Source organism: Phyllobates terribilis, unplaced genomic scaffold, assembly GCF_046119375.1.
Source record: "Phyllobates terribilis strain yellow unplaced genomic scaffold, ASM4611937v1 Scaffold_3__8_contigs__length_932513732, whole genome shotgun sequence".
In the NCBI taxonomy this organism is placed as follows: Eukaryota; Metazoa; Chordata; class Amphibia; order Anura; family Dendrobatidae; genus Phyllobates; species Phyllobates terribilis.
In genome coordinates, this window is record NW_027362763.1 from 231,327,770 (window position 1) to 231,345,843 (window position 18,074).

The window sequence follows — 18,074 nt, forward strand, 5'->3', positions numbered from 1 at the left end:
TTGATGTCAGCTGGCATTATAAGCTGACATCAACCCCAACCCTATTACCCCCTGCCACCGCACCAGGGCAGCGTGGAAGAGCGAGGCTAAGTGCCAGAATTGGCGCATCCTATGAATGCGCCATTTCTGGGGCGGCTGACGGCTGGTGTTTCTAGCCTGGGAGGGGGCCAATATTCATGGCTCCCTTCCTGGGCTATTAATATCAGCCCCCAGCTGTCTGCCTAGCCTTTGCTAGCTATTAAATTAGGGGGGACCCCACGTCATTTTTTTTGGGGGGTCCCCCATTTTAATAGCTAGTAAAGGCTATGTATTCAGCTGGGGGCTGATATTAGTAGCCTGGGAATCTCCGTGGGTATTACCCCCTTCCCAGGCTTCAAACATCTGCCCCAGCCGTCTGCTTAACCTCCGCTAGAGCCTAAAATTAAGGGGAACCCCACGCCAATTTTTTTAATAATAAATCCTTTATTTTAATACTAAATGACAAGTACAGTAACCAACACTATCACTGTACTTCATATATATGTGACTGACATGTTTCTATCTATCTAATCTATGTGTGATGCTCTATCTTTCTGTTCTAAATTGTCGGGTACCGCTGCTGAATTGCCGGCCGGCTTTTTTAAAGAGACAGTGCATGAAAACACTATTATTTTTTTAAATAAATCCTTTACACTAAATGACAAGTACAGTAAGCAACACTATCACTGTACTTATTATATATGTGACTGACATGTTTCTATCTATCTAATCTATGTGTGAAGCTCTATTCTTTCTGTTCTAAATTGTCGGGTACAGATGCTGAATTGCCGGCCGGCTTTTTTAAAGAGACGGTGCATGAAAACACTAATATTTTTTTTAATAAATCCTTTACACTAAATGACAAGTGCAGTAACCAACACTGTCACTGTGCTTCTTATATGTGTGACTGACATGTTTCTATCTATCTAATCTATGTGTGATGCTCTATTCCTTCTTGTCTAAATTGTCGGGTACCGGTGTATGCCGCTGCTGAATTTGCCGGCCGGCTTTTTTAAAGAGAGTGTCTTCTGAGCAGTTTGTCAGCTTTTGGACACCTTTGCAGGTGTTTTCTATGTGTTTCTATGTGTTTTTGTTTGCCTGCCATTGGTTTTAACGGTGTTCGACGGTGTTCTAAGGTGTTCGACGAACAGTTCGACGAACAGTTCCTCGAACATCCCGGTGTTCGACGAACCGAACCGAACCCGAACACTACGGGGGTGGCTCAACACTACTTAGCCATACAGCAAGACTAGGAAGGAACAGAACGCTTTTTACCTCCTGGAGCGCAAATTTTCCTTGAGTAGTTTGCAGATACCATATACAGAGCCCCTATGTGCTAGAAGAGCAGAATCCCCCTCAAGTGACCCCATTTTGGAAATTATACCCCTTTGTGAATTTATCTACTTGTTTAGTGACGATTTTTACTCCATGGGTGTTTTCCAGAAACAAGCAGCAGTGGATGTTGCTGAGTGAAAATTGCAAACTGCCATTGTAGTTACCAGTACGTTGCAGTGACCAGTATGTTGTAGTGACCAGTATGTTATGCCCAACTCGTGCTTCTGGAGACATGCACCCGTAAATTAGTCCACCTCTCATCGCTACTGAAATGTCAAACATGTGTACAGTTAATGAGGTTTAGGCACACTGTGGGGCTCAGAAGGGAGGGGCACATTTGGATTTTGGAGCGCAGAATTCGCTGGATTTCTTTTGGAGAGCGAAGAACCATTTCACTTTTTCAGAGTCTTTGTGCTACCAGTAACGTGGAAGCCCCTATATTTCTGTTAACAGATGAAAGACCTGAGTGTGGGCTTTTTTGTTAATGGAGTTGAAGCTTTTATTGGGAACATTTTAGATAACATTTGGGATCACATTTATAAGGCGTTCTACGCTGAGCACATACATCAGTGTTTCCATCTAAATCTCAAATGCAATTGTCTCTTCAGAGAGGAAGAGAACTAGAACTCTAATGCCACCTATAGCAAGTAGCAATCCTAAAAGTCAATATTGACCCTTTAACAAGTCTTGTCACATGACTTAGGATAAAAGTCAGAACCAGAAACTCAAAATCTCAGAATTACATGATTCAGATGAAACCCCCAAGGGATCCATTCTCTATAATAAGGCAGCAGAGTTACTCTGGACTCCGTCTGGCCTCTGTTCAGTGGTGTCCTTCTTTTCAGAAGTACACAAAACTGTGGCGGACTGCACTTTTATGCATGCATAAAAAGATGGACACCACCGGATCACAGGTCCTTCGATGTCCACAGTGCCTCCATCTGCCCCATTATAGGGAATCTTACGCCGGGGTTTTCGTCTGATCCATGTATTTCAGAGATTTACACAGAAACCCCGGTGTAAGCATTTAGCGTAGAGCGCAGGATTAATATGCACTAAGCCTTATTGCGTTCTTTGGGAGGCAGAATGAACAAATCAACAGCAGGTGAAGAATTATTTTTATTTATTTATTACACCGTTCCTCATGTGGTATAAGTGATTAGATAACTTTATTCTTCAGGTCAGTGTAATTACAGCGTTATCAGACTTATATCAGGTTTTTTTGCTTGGCTGCTGTCACACACTAAAAGATGCTTATTAGTGTAAAAACAAGTTTTTGCATCGCTATATTTTGATAGCTATAATTTTTCTATATTTCGTCAGACAGAGTTATCATGTGAGGGTTTGTTTTTTGAGGGATGAATTCACATTTTTATTGGGTCTGTTTTCGGGCAAATTACATCTTTTGATCGCTTTGTATTCCAATTTTTGGGCGGCAGAATGCACAAAAAACAAAATTTCAGGATTTGTTTTTTGGGGTTATTTTTTATGCCGTTCCGTGTGTGGTAAAATTGATAAAGCAGCTTTATTCTTTGAGTCAGTACGATTACAGCGATACCACATTTATATAGATTTTTTATGTTTTGCCACGTTTACACAATAATAACTATTTTATAGAAAAAATAATAATTTTTGCATTACTTTATTATGAGAGTTGTAACTTTTTTTATTTTTCCAAAGATGGAGCTGTATGGTGGCTTGTTTTTTGTGGCATAAGATGACCTTTTGAGCGATACCATTTTTATTTATATTCTTTTTTTGATCGCGTTTTATTGCAGTTTTTGTTCGTCGGTAGGATGATAAAGCATAGTTTTTTGCTTTGTTTTTCATTTATCTTTTTTACAGTGTTCACAGGGTTTACTAGTGGGACAGTTTTATAGGTCGTGTTGTTACGGATGCGGCAATACTAAATACGTTTACTTTTTTATTTTTTTCTTACACAGATAAATGTATTTATTGGATTAATATTTTTTCTTTTTTTTGTTCTTTATTTTGTGATTTATTTTAAATATTTTTACAATTTTTATTAACTTTTTTTTTTACTTTTTTACTTTGTCCCAGGATGGGATATCAACTTTCCCTGCCCTGATCACTGATATAATACTCTGCAATGCATCTGCACTGCAGTGCATCAGATCAGCATTTGACAGGCAGGTAGGAGGCGTGTCAGCTCCTGCTCTCAGAGCAGACACCTACAGGCCACCTTCCCTGATGGACCATGAAAGACCCCATGGCCATCTTGCATCGCTTTGTGCTGATGGGAGCGTAGAGGGAGCTCACTCCTTCTGCGATGCTCCTCTATGTCGCTGTCAGTATTGACAGCAGCATCAGAGGGGTTAAATGCCCGCAATTGGTGCTATATGTGAGTTGACACCAGCACGATCGCGGCAGTGCTCAGAATGAGCCAACGTGATCATGAAGCAGTATATATATGGCGGTTTGTGTTAACGCATGTTGGGCAGCGGTTAATATAAAAAAATAAAGGATTTATCATTTATATATCATTTTATTTAGAGATTAGCAAACCAATTAGTTACAAATCCATTTTGCGCTGAATTTTAGGAAATTCGATGGACCCGGGGAATTTGACCAATTTGTGATTTGATTTGCACAGATAGCCAAAAATGCTCACTGCTATTTTACACAATGCAGCAGATTGTATTAGCTAGAAAAGGTTCACATGATCTCAGACGCAATCAGGCAGGTTTTCCAATAATACCTTGCAGCTATTGCATCAGAAGATATAACACAGCCATCACATAGCATAGCACATCACATAGTATAGCCCTGGGGTACACAACATTTTTTGGTCCAAGGGCCGCAATGTCATACTGAACCAATCCCAAGAGCCGCAAAAAAAGTTAAATGGGTACTTACCTGAATATATCACCAGAACCAAAGAAGCCGTGAGATTTCACATCCAGAGCTTGTCTCTGCAAACTTCCTGTCACGTAAGGTGTAGGAAAGACTAAGTGCAACATGAAGGGAAGAGGGAATGGGAGCCCAGACACTAGGGAAACGGGAGTGGAGACCTCCTAGGCTGATCTGATATCACCCTGTCTACCCTAATGTCCCTATATTGGTTCCTCACCAATCACCGTAAAGGAACCTAAACCCAATATTTCCCTAGAGCTTGGCCCTGGATAGGGAAGGGGGGGATGAAAACTAGTCAGTCCCCACTAACAACTAAAGACAACAAGGGAGACAAACACAGGGGAAAGGAAAGTAACTTAGCTTGAGCCGACTTCAGAGAGATTACATTAATCATCCTCCAAGACACAAGAGAGGAAGTAAGCAGACTGCAATAGATCCAAGCCTTCACAAGGGAACATGTGAATATCACCGGCCCCTCCCTGCAGCAAACTGAAAGTATTTAAACACACAGGCCTGGGTGTCAATTAGCAGGAGATAGGTAGCTGCTGGGTCCTAGAATGAGACAGATCTAAGAAGGTGTCTGCAATGCCGAACGAAGTGATCTTCTGCAACCAACTGCAGGGCGACGGTCTGTCACATCTGACACACCCGGAAATTAAACCGTAGCACAGCCGGTAAGGTGCTCCAGTAGGGTCCAACGCCAGTAGATATGTGAAGTAAAACTGGGCACTCAGAAGGGATGAATTTCATCAGTGTAAATAGCAGCTTAGGCACAACAAAATGGAAGACGTTTTGGTCGAAACAAACCTTCCTCAGTATGTGCAGACTGTGTGAGAGAAATATATACAGGCAGTGAGGATAGACTCTTTATCTGGACTGAGTCCTGTGGTGTGATTGTACAGCTGAAGGCAACAGACGTGGTATCCACTGCTCGTCGTATGGGCTGCCACCATGGCAGCCCACACGACGAGTGGTTGATACCGCGTCTATTGCCTGCTATTAAAATTGATCAAATTCATCCCTTCTGAGTACCCAGTTTTATTTCATACATCTAACACACCCATGACACTTCCCTTTTCTGTGTCTTCCCGATGTGGTGCCCTTAAATATAAGAGTATCATTATGCTGCCCCTTAAATAAAAATATCTCCCATGCTGTGACTCTGAATAAATAATTCCCCGGCACACTGCCACTTTCCAAAATATTCCTCTTCCGCAAACTTCCAGTCTGCGAAATATCCCCCCACACTGCTCCTCTCCAAAATATCCCCCTTGCACACTGTTCCTCTCCAAAATAACCCCCCAGCACACTGCATGTCTGCAACATATCCTCCCAGCACACTAATCCTCTGCAACATATCCCCACCACACTGCCCCTTTCCAAAATATTCCCCCCTCCGCAAGCTACCCCTCTCCAAAATATCCCCCCCGCACATTGCCCATTTGCAAAATACCCCTTGCACTCTGCCCCCTCTAAAATATCCCCTTGCACTCTGCCCCTTTGCAAAATATCCCTTGCACACTGCCCCGCTCCAAAATATCACCACCCACATTGCCCCTCTCCAAAATATCCCCCTCACACACTGCCCCTTTCCAAAATATCCTCCCTGTACACTGCACCTCTGCAAAATATTCCCTGCACACTGGCCATCTCCAAAATATTCCCTGCCACCACACACTGCCTGTCTCCAAAATATCCCTCGCATATTGCCCCTTTTCAAAATATCCCCTTGTACACTGTCCCTCTCCAAAATATCCCCCACACATTGTCCCTCATGAAAATATCCCCTTGCACACTGCCCCTCTGCAAAATATTCCCCCACACTGGCCCTCTCCAAAATATACCTTCCCACGCATTCTACCCCCCCTCCAAAATACGCCCCCACACTGCCGCTCTGCATAATATCCCCCCCACACTTCCCCTCTGCAAAATATCCCCCGCATACTGCCTCTCTACAAAATATCCCCAGCACACTGCCCCTTTCCAAAATACACCTTTCCACACTGCTCCTCTGAAAAATATCCCCCCTACACTGTCCCTTTCCAAAAGATCCCCCCACACATATTGCCCTTCTGTAAAATATCCGCCACACTCTTCTCTTCTGCTCTGTGGCGCATTCAGGGCTGAGATTCCGGCAGCATTGTGATGATGTCAGCAGAGTGCTGACCTTATCACACCACTGCACGTCAGGGCTGGGTGGGGCTGCACAACATTCATGGGCCGTTTGTTGTGCAGGCCTGGTATAGTATATCACATAATATAGCACATGACATAGTATAGTCCATCACATAATCACATAGTATAGCACATCACATAGCATAGCACATAACATAATATAGCACATCACGTAGTATAGCATATCACATAGTATAGTACATCACATAATATAGCACATCACATAATATAGCACATCACACGATATAGCACATCACCTAATATAGGACATCAGGCCGCATTTGTCACAAGGCACCCAAGGGCAGGTGCCTAGGGCGATAGGTTGAAGGGGGCAGTACCACTATGAAGAAAGATTAAATTATTATTATTTTTTTAAATTTCTCTCTTTTTCTTACCTCCGCTGAACTGGGTAGGAAAACCGACATCTTTATTTTTTTGGGTGGGAGGTGTATGGGCAGAGGAGCACCGATCAGCTCCCCACCCCGATGGTAGAGGATAAATGATAGAGATGAAGGAACTGAGATGACGTCATGCCCATGTGACTTATGGGCAGAGCCATGCTTCAGATTACAAGTGAAGTGTTTTCCCAGGCAGGAAGCAGCAGAAGTGGTACTGATGACAGGTAATTAGGGAACAGGGGTACATGGGTTCGCAGACTGTGTGTAGGAGTACATATGGGGGTGCATATTATATGTAAGGGTACATACGAGGGTGCAGGCTACATGAGAGGGGTGCAAGCTATATGGGGGTGCAAACTATATGTGGGGGGTACAAGCTATATGTGGGAGTACATATGGGGGGCGCAGGCTACATATGGTAGTACATATTGGGTCCAGACTATATGTAGGGATGCTGGCTATATGTGGGGGTATATATGGGATTGCAGGCTATATGTGGGGGTACATATGGGGTTAAGGCTATATGTGGGATATATATAGGGGGTGTAGGCTACATGTGTGGGTTCATATGGGGTTGCAGACTACATGTGGGGATACATATGGGGGTGCAAGCTACATATTGGGGTGCAGGCTATATGTGGAGGTAAATATGGCACTGCAGGCTTTATGTGGGGGTACATATGAGGGATGCATGCTTTACATTAAGGGGTACATATGGAGGTGCAAGCTACAGTATATGTGAGGGTACATATGGGGGTGCAGGCTATTTGGTATATATAGGCAGGCCACCATGCTGGCTCAGAGGTTAGCACTGTTCCTTTGCAACACTGGAGTCTTGTGTTCAAATCTCACCAAGGACAACATCTGTGAGGAGTTTGAATGTTCACCCTGTGTCTGCTCCAGATTCTCCGGTTTCGTTCCACACTTAAAAAGACATACTGACAGGGGATTTAGATTGTGAGCCCCAATGGGGAAAGCAATGATGATTTCTGTAAAGCGCTTTGGAATATGATGGTGCTATATAAGTGTAGTAGAGGCAAGAGAGCCTTTAAGAGAATTCTTACATGCTTCAAAGATGGAGAGAGATTGCCATCTGCTGGTCAGGCACAGTCAAGCGGAACCAAGATATCCAAGGGAAGTTGAAGGGGAGCACATTTAGATGCTGGACCCAGTCAGGTGATTTCCAGGAAGCAGTTCCCGGGTATAGGAGGCCAGCGCGCCAAGTCTAAGGTGGTTTTGGCGCCAAGCAGAAGAGAGGAGCAGATGTGCTCCCTACGTACTGAGAAGCCCCGCGTGGCAGTCCTAAGCCAGAGGCCTGCGGAGTGCCACAGCCGGACACTGGTGGATGAGCTCCGGATCCCTCACAGATGTGACCCGAGTGCTGTGCCTACTGAGGAGAGTCGGAAGCTGCTTGCGGTGCTGAGTAAGCTCGCGGAACCCGGCAGGCGAGGTCTGGACCCCCCTATCCATGGCTTGAAAGACTGCCTCCAAGGGCCAGGAAGAGAGGAGTTGGGAGATGACTGCGCCTGGAAAGTCACGCCAGTGAAAGCAGAGAAGCTGCATACTTGAACAGGGCCGTCACTTCTACTGTTCACTCATGGTACCGGGGCCAGTTGGGTTTAGATACTCAGATTGGGAGGGGAACGGTTGGGGTGGAAGAAGCTAAAAGTGATTTAATTGACTTTGTCCAGAAAAGACTTTCGGCCTAGGGGGAATAACTGGTGACCCCCGCTAGGGCCATATATAGAGTTAAAGAACGGACGTGGTGACTCCCATGATTGGGTGCACCACACTACCTTGAGAGACTTTGCATTTTATTAATATTTAAAATTACCGTTCATTACCCCTGTTGCGATTCCCTTGTTCAGAATACCTGTTATAGCTATATATAAACTGTTTATATTCATCTCTGACTGTCCTCGCCTTGTGTCTCTGTGTGTTGCATTCTGGCACCCGCATTACATAAGCAATATATAATAAATAAATAAAATATATGTGGGGGTGCATGTTATATGTGGGGGTACATATGAGGATGCAGGCTGTATGTATGGGTGACATGGGAGTACAGACTGTATATATCGAGGACATTGGGGTGCAGGCTGTATGTGCATGGTACATGGGTTGCGGATTGTACTGTATGTGATAGAGCGCCACAAAGGAGGGAAAGGTAAGCACTCTTTAGTGGAGCTGAAGATACAAGCAATTTTTACTGTAGACAGTGAGGAGGAGTGCAATTTATTGAGGGCAAAGTACGGAGGAAGTACAATGTGAAAAAGGGGGGCACAGTATAGAGAGAGGGCATTGAGGGGAGTGGCATTAAAGATGGGAATAGTTTTGAGGCTATAGTTTATAACCAGTTACAGCGTGTAGGGCAAACAGTGTAGGCCATAATTGCTAAGGGAGGATGATTTGACAGCTATTGTTCATCATTTTTTATCACCTGGTAAATGACCTCATCCAGGCAATGGGGAGGACACTGCTCAGAGGATAACTCCAGCTGTCAGCTTTATCTTGGCTGGTTGTTAAAAATAGAGGGGTCCCACGCCGTTTTTTAAAATTATTTAATAATTTTAAAAAACAGTGTCGGGTCCCCCACATTTCTGATAATTAGCCAAGCTAAAGCAGACAGCTGCCGGCTGATATTCTCAGACTGGGAAGCAGCCATGGATATTGTCACTCCCCAGCCTAAAAATAGCAGCCCGCAACCGCCCCAGAAAAGGTGCATCCATTAAATGCACTAATTCTGGCTCTTTGTCCGTCCCTTCCAACTTGCCCTGGTGCGATGGCAAGTGGGGTAATAGTTTTGGGGTAGATGTCAGCTTTTTCATGTCAGCTGACATCAAGCCCAGGGGTTAGTAATGGAGAGGCGTCTATAAGACACTCCCACTTCTAACCCCGTAATCAAAAGTAAGAAAGACACACAGAAAAAGTCCTTTAATTAAAAAAAAGACTCCACCACAATACCGCTCTTTTACCCATTTATTAATGTAAAAATAAAAATCAAAAATCAAATTTATTCTCACCTGTCAGGCGATAACCCAAATGTGCTACGACGAGCTCCAACTTTGGATTCATTGCTGAGCGGTGACATAAATAATGCGACCACTCAGCCGGGCATCTGGGACACAATGAGTTGAGCGTTAGAATGCAGCTGCGTGTGACAGGCGGTGACGTCATTAAGGTTACCGCCGGTCACACACAGCAACGTTCTCATGCTAACCTCAGTGTGTGCTGGCTGTCTTGCTGAGCGGTAACATTTCTCATGTCACCGCTCAGCAATGCAACGAGATGTAGCAAAGTTGGGGAACTTCGTGGGACATATGGATTATCAATAGACAGGTGAGTATAACTTTGATTTTGATTTTTACATTAATAAATGACTAAAAGAGGGGCAGGGAGTGTTTCTTTCAATTAAAGGACTTTTTTCTGTGTGTGTCTTTTTTAATTTTCACTATGGTGTTAGTAATGGGGGCATCTGATAGATGTCTGCATTACTAACCCCTGGGCTTGATGTCAGCAGTAGTGTTGAGCGATACCTTCCGATATCGGGAAATATCGGATCGGATTGGATCGGACCTATACCCAAAAAGTATCGGATATCGCCGATTCCGATACCGGAAACCAATGCAAGTCAATGGGACAGAAATATCGGAATAAAAATAAACCCTTTCTTTCCTTGTAGGTTAATTCTACATGAAGGAAAACAACTAAGAATAATGTACAATGTATTGGGGGAGGTGGAGGAGACAATAAAGGCATAGAGGTTTAGCCCAATCAAATGGAATAGCAGGAATGAATTTTTTTTTTTTAAGACGTTCGGAGTTACGGAAATATTGACTATATTAAGTTTTTTTTATATTTTGTCAGATATTTATGTTTCACTTCTTCCATGCTCTTCACCTTCTTTTTTACTTCTCCCACACTTTCTCCTTCATCATCCTCAGCATCAGCATCTTTTTCATCAACTTCTTCTTCACCTTCTACATCTTTTTCTTCTTCACCTTCTTCCTATTATTCTTTTTTTTTTACATTCTTCATATTCTTCTTATTCAACTATTATTCTTCTTCATATTCTACTTCTTCATCTTCTTCATATTCTTCTTCTTCATCATATTCTTATTTGTGACAGGCATTCCTCTAGTTGTTATCTATAAAAGTTTGAACATTACACCTTTCGTTCTGCCCGTCACAAAAGATTTACAACAGGATTTGTCCGCGTTCAGTTTGGCCTGCAGCAGCAGGTCTTTTCCAGGGGCACCACGAGGAGGAACGGACTCACCCCCATACACTGCTTAGTCATCTTCTGCTTATAATTTAGATAATATCTTTTGCTCTGATTTTTAGTCTTATGCTTAATGTTCTTCCGCTTTTTGTTCTGCAGCTTCTTGTACTTCTGCTTCTTGGTTTTCTGTCTCTTGTTCTTCTGTATCTTGGTGGTTGTCTTCTTGTTCTTTGTCCTCTTGGTCAACTTCTTCAGGGTCATCTTCTTGGTCTTCTTCGGGGTGGTCTTCAGGGTCGTCATCTTCAGGGTCGTCGTCTTCGGGGTCGTCGTCTTCTTCGGGGTGGTCTTCAGGGTCCTCGTCTTCAGGGTCATCGTCTTCAGGGTCCTAGTCTTCTTCGGGGTGGTCTTCAGGGTCCTCGTGTTCAGGGTCATCGTCTTCGGGGTCCTCGTCTTCTTCGGGGTGGTCTTCAGGGTCCTCGTGTTCAAGGTCGTCGTCTTCGGGGTCCTCATCTTCTTCGGGGTGGTCTTCAGGGTCCTCGTGTTCAGGGTCGTCGTCTTCGGGGTCCTCGTCTTCTTCAGGGTGGTCTTCAGGGTCCTCGTGTTCAAGGTCGTCGTCTTCGGGGTCCTCGTCTTCTTCGGGGTGGTCTTCAGGGTTGTTGTCTTCAGGGTCCTCAAACCATTTCAAAAAGCTTGAACTTGGAAAGCAGAAGGTACAAGAACGCTGAGGAACTGCCGAGAACCAGCTGATGGTACTGGAACCCGGATGGGTAGCAGAAGGTACAAGAGCCAATGGAACTACCGAGGACCAGCTGACGGTACTGGAACTCGATTACTAAGCAGGAAGTACCTGTGCCAGAAAGCACTACCAAGGACCAGCAGACGTTGGTGGAACTTTGATACCGCGAAGGAGGCATCTAAGCCAAAGGCACTGCCAGGATCCAGCTGACGGTACTGGAACCCGGATGGGTAGCAGAATGTACCCATGTAAAAAACAGTTGCAAGGCCACGAGCCAGCCGCAGTTACCAAAACCCACAGTCCTACAGGGGGTTCTTGTCCTTTTGGCACTATGGAACCAGCCTTCATTGCCAGATCCCGCAGCCCACATAGGAGTCACCTAAACTGCAGGCACCATAGAGTCGGCTAACCCGACCGCAACACGACAGGACAACGCATTGGAGGCAAAGTGACTTTGACACTACCCGGAAACAGCTGGCGTGCTGGAACCAGGCTGGGCAGGAGGGAGTACCCGTGCCAAAGACACTGCCGAGAACCAGCTGACGGTACTGGAACCCGGATGGGTAGCAGATGGTACAAGAGCCAATGGAACTACCGAGGACCAGCTGACCGTACTGGAACCCGGATGGGTAGCAGAAGGTACAAGAGCCAATGGAACTACCAAGGACCAGCTGACGGTACTGGAACCCGGATGGGTAGCAGAAGGTACAAGAGCCAATGGAACTACCAAGGACCAGCTGACGGCACTGGAACTCTGTTACTAAGCAGGAGGTACCTGTGCCAGAAAGCACTACGAAGGACCAGCAGATGTTGGTGGAACTTGGATACCGAGAAGGAGGCACCTAAGCCAAATGCACTGCCAAGAACCAGCTGACGGTACTGGAACCCGGATGGGTAGCAGAAGGTACCCATGTAAAAAAAAGTTGCAAGGCTGCGAGCCGGCCGCAGTTACCAAAACCCACAGTCCTACAGGGGGTGCTTGTCCTATTGGCACTATGGAACCAGCCTTCATTGCCAGATCCCGCAGCCCACATAGGAGTCACCTAAACTGCAGGCACCATAGAGTCGGCTAACCCGACCGCAACATGACAGAACAACGCATTGGAGGCAAAGTGACATTGACACTACCCGGAAACAGCTGACGTGCTGGAACCAGGCTGGGCAGGAGGGAGTACCCGTGTCAAAGACACTGCTGGGAAACAGCTGGCGGTGCTGGAACCCAGGGTAAATACTAAAAACAGAGTGGAGCCAGAGGCGTAATTGGAGCAACTTTAAAATCTGTAGTAGTGTGAATGTGGACAGAGCAGGAGAAATTGCCATCCGCACAGCAGGGGAACAGCTGACGTTACTGAACCCCAATAACACGGCAGCAAGCATTGACTGTGCAGACGGCACTTCTGACAAGCAACTAGTGGTATTGGAGCCCAGGGTAAATACTAAAAACAGAGGAGCCAGAGGTGTAATTGGAGCAAGTTTTAAATCAGTAGTACAGTGGATGTGGACAAAGCAGGAGAATTTGCCAGATACACAGCTGGAGATCAGCTGACGTTACTGAACCCCAATAACACGGCAGCAAGCGTTGACTGTGCAGATGGCACTTCTGAGCAGCAACTAGCGGTATTGGAGCCCAGGGTAAATACTAAAAACAGAGGAGCCAGAGGTGTAATTGGAGCAAGTTTTAAATCAGTAGTACAGTGGATGTGGACAAAGCAGGAGAATTTGCCGGACCCACAGCTGGGGATCAGCTGACGTTACTGAGCCCCAATAACACTGGAGCAATCGTTGACTGTGCAGACGGCACTTCTGAGCAGCAACTAGCGGTATTGGAGCCCAGGGTAAATACTAAAAACAGAGGAGCCAGAGGTGTAATTGGAGCAAGTTTTAAATCAGTAGTACAATGGATGTGGACAAAGCAGGAGAATTTGCCGGACACACAGCTGGGAATCAGCTGACGTTACTGAACCCCAATAACACGGCAGCAAGCGTTGACTGTGCAGATGGCACTTCTGAGCAGCAGCTAGCGGTATTGGAGCCCAGGGTAAATACTAAAAACAGAGGAGCCAGATGTGTAATTGGAGCAAGTTTTAAATCAGTAGTACAGTGGATGTGGACAAAGCAGGAGAATTTTCCGGACACACAGCTGGGGATCAGCTGATGTTACTGAACCCCAATAACATGGCAGCAAGTGTTGACTGTGCAGACAGCACTTCTGAGTGCCAACTGGCAGTGTTGGAGCTCAGGGATAATACTGAAAACAGAGGAGCCAGAGGTGTAATTGGAGCAACTTTAAAATCTGTAGTAGTGGGAATGTGGATAGAGCAGGAGAAATTGCCGTCCGCACAGCAGGGGAACAGCTGACGTTACTGAACCCCAATAACACGGGAGCAAGTGTTGACTGTGCAGACAGCACTTCTGAGCGCCAACTGGCGATGTTGGAGCTCAGGGATAATACTGAAAACAGAGGAGCCAGAGGTGTAATTGGAGCTACTTTAAAATCTGTAGTAGTGTGAATGTGGACAGAGCAGGAGAAATTGCCGTCCGCACAGCAGGGAAACAGCTGACGTTACCGAACCCCAATAACACGGCAGCAAGTGTTGACTGTGCAGACGGCACTTCTTAGCGCCAACTTGCGGTGTTGGAGCTCAGGGATTACAGTTGGTAGAAACATGAACACAACAGGAGACCTGGATACTGTTGCCAACCAATTATTTATTCTGGAAGAGGTCTGGCAAATTGATGAGAGATCCAGGCCTTGTTCATTTTGAGAAAAGTAAGCCAGTCAACGTTATCGGAGGATAGTCACATGCGACGGTCTGTTAGTACACCACCTGCGGCACTAAAGACGCGTTCCGATAATACACTAGCAGCAGGGCAAGCTAGCACCTCCAATGCATACTGGCTAAGCTCTGGCCATGTATCCAGCTTACAGACCCAAAACTTGAAGGGAGAAAAGCCGTCTGGGAGTACACTAAGAGGGCAAGACATGTAGTCTGTCACCATCTGACAGAAACGTTGCCTCCTGCTGACTGGAGCCGTCTGTGATGGTGTAGACATTTGTGGCGGCGGGGACACAAAACTTTGCCACATTTGGGCCATACTGGTCTTGCCTTGTGCTGAGGTGCTGCTCCTGCTCCCTCTTTGTGCAGAGCTTCTTCCACTGCCTTGACGCACTGAGCTGCTTTGTAAAGCACTAGCAGCACTGCTCTCGGTTGGAATGGAGAACATGATGGAATGCACCAGTGCGTCTTGGTACTCCCGCATTTTACGCTCCCAGTTCAACGGTGTTATGAGGCTTTGTAGGTTGTCCTGGTAGCGAGGATCTAGGAGGGTGGACACCCAATAATCAGTCGTGTTGAGAATGTGGGCGATGTGGCGGTCGTTTCTCAGGCACTGCAGCATGAAATCAACCATGTGCTGCAGACTGCCAACTGGCCAAGAAACGCTGTCCCCTGCTTGAGGCGTGATCTCTGCCTGCTCTGCATCACCCCACCCTCGCTCTAGATGCTGACTACAAGAGCGTTGTGTACCTCCCTCCTCTGGACAGATGTCTTCCTCCTCCATTGACTCCTCCTCATCCTCCTCACAAAGTGTCCCCTGCCTAGGCCTTTGTGAGGAACCACGTTGCGCAGACTGTACAGAAGCAGATGGCATTTGTGACTCCTCATCCTCCACCTCTTCCAAAACCTCGTCCCTTAGTGATTGCAGTGTTTTTTCAAGCAGGCAGATAAGGGGGATAGTCATTTTGACTAGTGTATCATCTGCACTCGCCATCTGCGTGGAATAATCGAAGGCACGCAAAACATGGCAAATGTCCTTCATAGAGGCCCACTCAGTGGTGGTGAAGTGTAAACGGCGCGCACTGCGACTTGTTTGCGCCTGCTGCAGCTGGTACAACATTACTGCTGCCTGCTTCTCACACAACCTCTCCAACATATGTAACGTTGAATTCCACCTGGTGGGTAGGTCATATATGATGCGATGTTCCGGAAGACGTAATCGGCGCTGCAGAGCTGCAATGCGCGATCTTGCATTGCTGGAACGCCGCAAGTGAGCGCACTCTATGCTGACCTTGTGAAGCAGTGCATCAGGATCCGGATAGTCCCTCAAAAAACTCTGCACGACCAAGTTGAGCACATGTGCCAGACATGGGATGTGAGTGAGGTTGCCTAGGCCCAGAGCTGCCATCAGATTTCGGCCATTGTCACACACTACCATGCCTGGCTGGAGATTCGCTGGCACAAACCACACGTCGCTCTGCTGCTTGATGGCATTCCAGAGCTCCTGCGCTGTGTGGCTTCGATTCCCCAAAGAAATCAATTTTAATACGGCCTGTTGACGTTTGGCCATGGCTGTGTTCATATCGGTCATCATAACAGGTAACCGTTCACGGGTCGATGTGGAGGTAGACCGTGACGGCTCCCACAGCGCGGATTCAGAGGAAATGGAGTATGAGGAGGAGTCAATGTGTGCAGACTGGATTCCTGCAATCCTTGGAGTTGGCAGAACACTTACAGCGCCACTCTCAAGATCTGTACCCGGCTCCACAACATTTACCCAATGGGCAGTGAGGGAAAGGTATCGTCCCTGTCCATGCTTACTGGTCCACGCATCGGTGGTCAGGTGGACCTTGCTACTGATGGCGTTTTGTAGCGCATGTTTAATTTTTCCCTCCACATGCTGTTGCAGGGCAGGGACGGCTTGCCTGCTGAAATAAAAGTGGCCGGGCACGTTGTATTGTGGGACTGCCAATGCCATAAAGTTACGGAAGGTGTCAGTCTCCACCAGCCTGAATGATAGCATTTCAAGGGCCAGTAGTTTAGCAATGCCAGCATTCAGAGCCTGTGCTCGGGGGTGGTTTGCCGAGTATGCGCGCCTTTTCTCCCATGCCTGTGCTAATGAAGGCTGTAGACTGGCCTGGGAGTGTGAGGATGACAGGGAAAGTGGTGCTGTGGGTGGAATTACACTGTGTCTCTGTACAACAGTGCCAAAGGTTCTTCCATGGCGATCCTGTGAGGAAGCCGAACCAGCTGTTTGTGAGCTGGAGGAAGAGGCTACAACATGAGCTGAAGAGGTGGTAGGTGGCACTGTAGGTTGGCCTAGGTCTTCAGTGTGTTTTTGTAACTCCACCACGTGCTTGGTCCGCACATGTTTCCACATATTTGTGGTATTGAGGTTGCTGACACTTTTCCCTCTTTTCACCTTCTGATTACACAGCTTGCATTTGACAAAGCAAATGTCATCTGCAACTGTGTCAAAAAAGGACCAGGCACTGCAAGTCTTGGGAGCGCCCGTTTTGGATTTTGGAAGAGCCATGCTCCTAATGGGTGCCGAAGTGGAGGCTACAGGCAACCAAGTCTGCCTCCTCCCTCTTCCTCCTTTTTGAGCCGTTTGGGGAATCTCTTCCTCAGAGCTGCTCCCACCACCTTCCTGTCCCTCACGCCATGATGGGTCAAGGACCTCATCATCTATACCACCCTCTTCAAACAACTGCTTCTCCTGGGTAGTCTCGACAGCACAGTACGCACCAGAAAGTGGCACCTGAGTCTCATCATCAGATGCATATGTGAAGCCCAGCTGTGCTTGGTATCACAGATCCTAGAAGGGTGTATTGAAGGTTTCCTCCACAAGAGGCCCCCATAACCATTCACACATCTTCACCTTCCACCTCAGACCACCAGAGGGAGCCCGTTAGGGAGATATATAAGGGAAGGTGGAGCCAGGCAGCAGTTAGTCTAGACTTGAGTTGACAGAAAGCAAACCTGTTGAGAGAGTTCCTGCAGTGCAAAAGCAAGAGAGAGGTTAGTCTGCAGTGGAGCACAGTCCAGATTCGGTTGTTGCTCAGAGAGGTGAGCTTTAGGTGTGGCGGCGCCATAAGATCGGTGAAGCGCGGCCCGCTGCCGTTAGTGTGGGTAGCCTATTGAGGGCCAGAGTAGGCCGAAGGCAGAGAGTAGAGAGTTAGTTCATAGGGGGCAGAGGAGCTTAATTAGCTCACCCCGAAGAAGCAGTTACCGGACACCGGGTCCGACGCTTGCCGGGATCTCCACGACCCAGTAAGATAAACCGGAATCCCTGGAGAACTACAGGTCCCTGGATCGCTAAAGTGCTGATACGTACCAGAGCCAGGAGACACATAGGCCCCGTAGTTCGGAAGCGTGCACTCCAAGAGAAGGCCCTACCACAAGGTCAGCCAGCGCAGGACAGAGACAAAGTTAGGCCTAGCTCCAGGCAGGTCATAAACTTACTATGCAGAAGCAAGAACCAGGAGGCCCAAAACCTGCTCATTGGGGAGGATCCGGACATACACCCTTCACCCTAC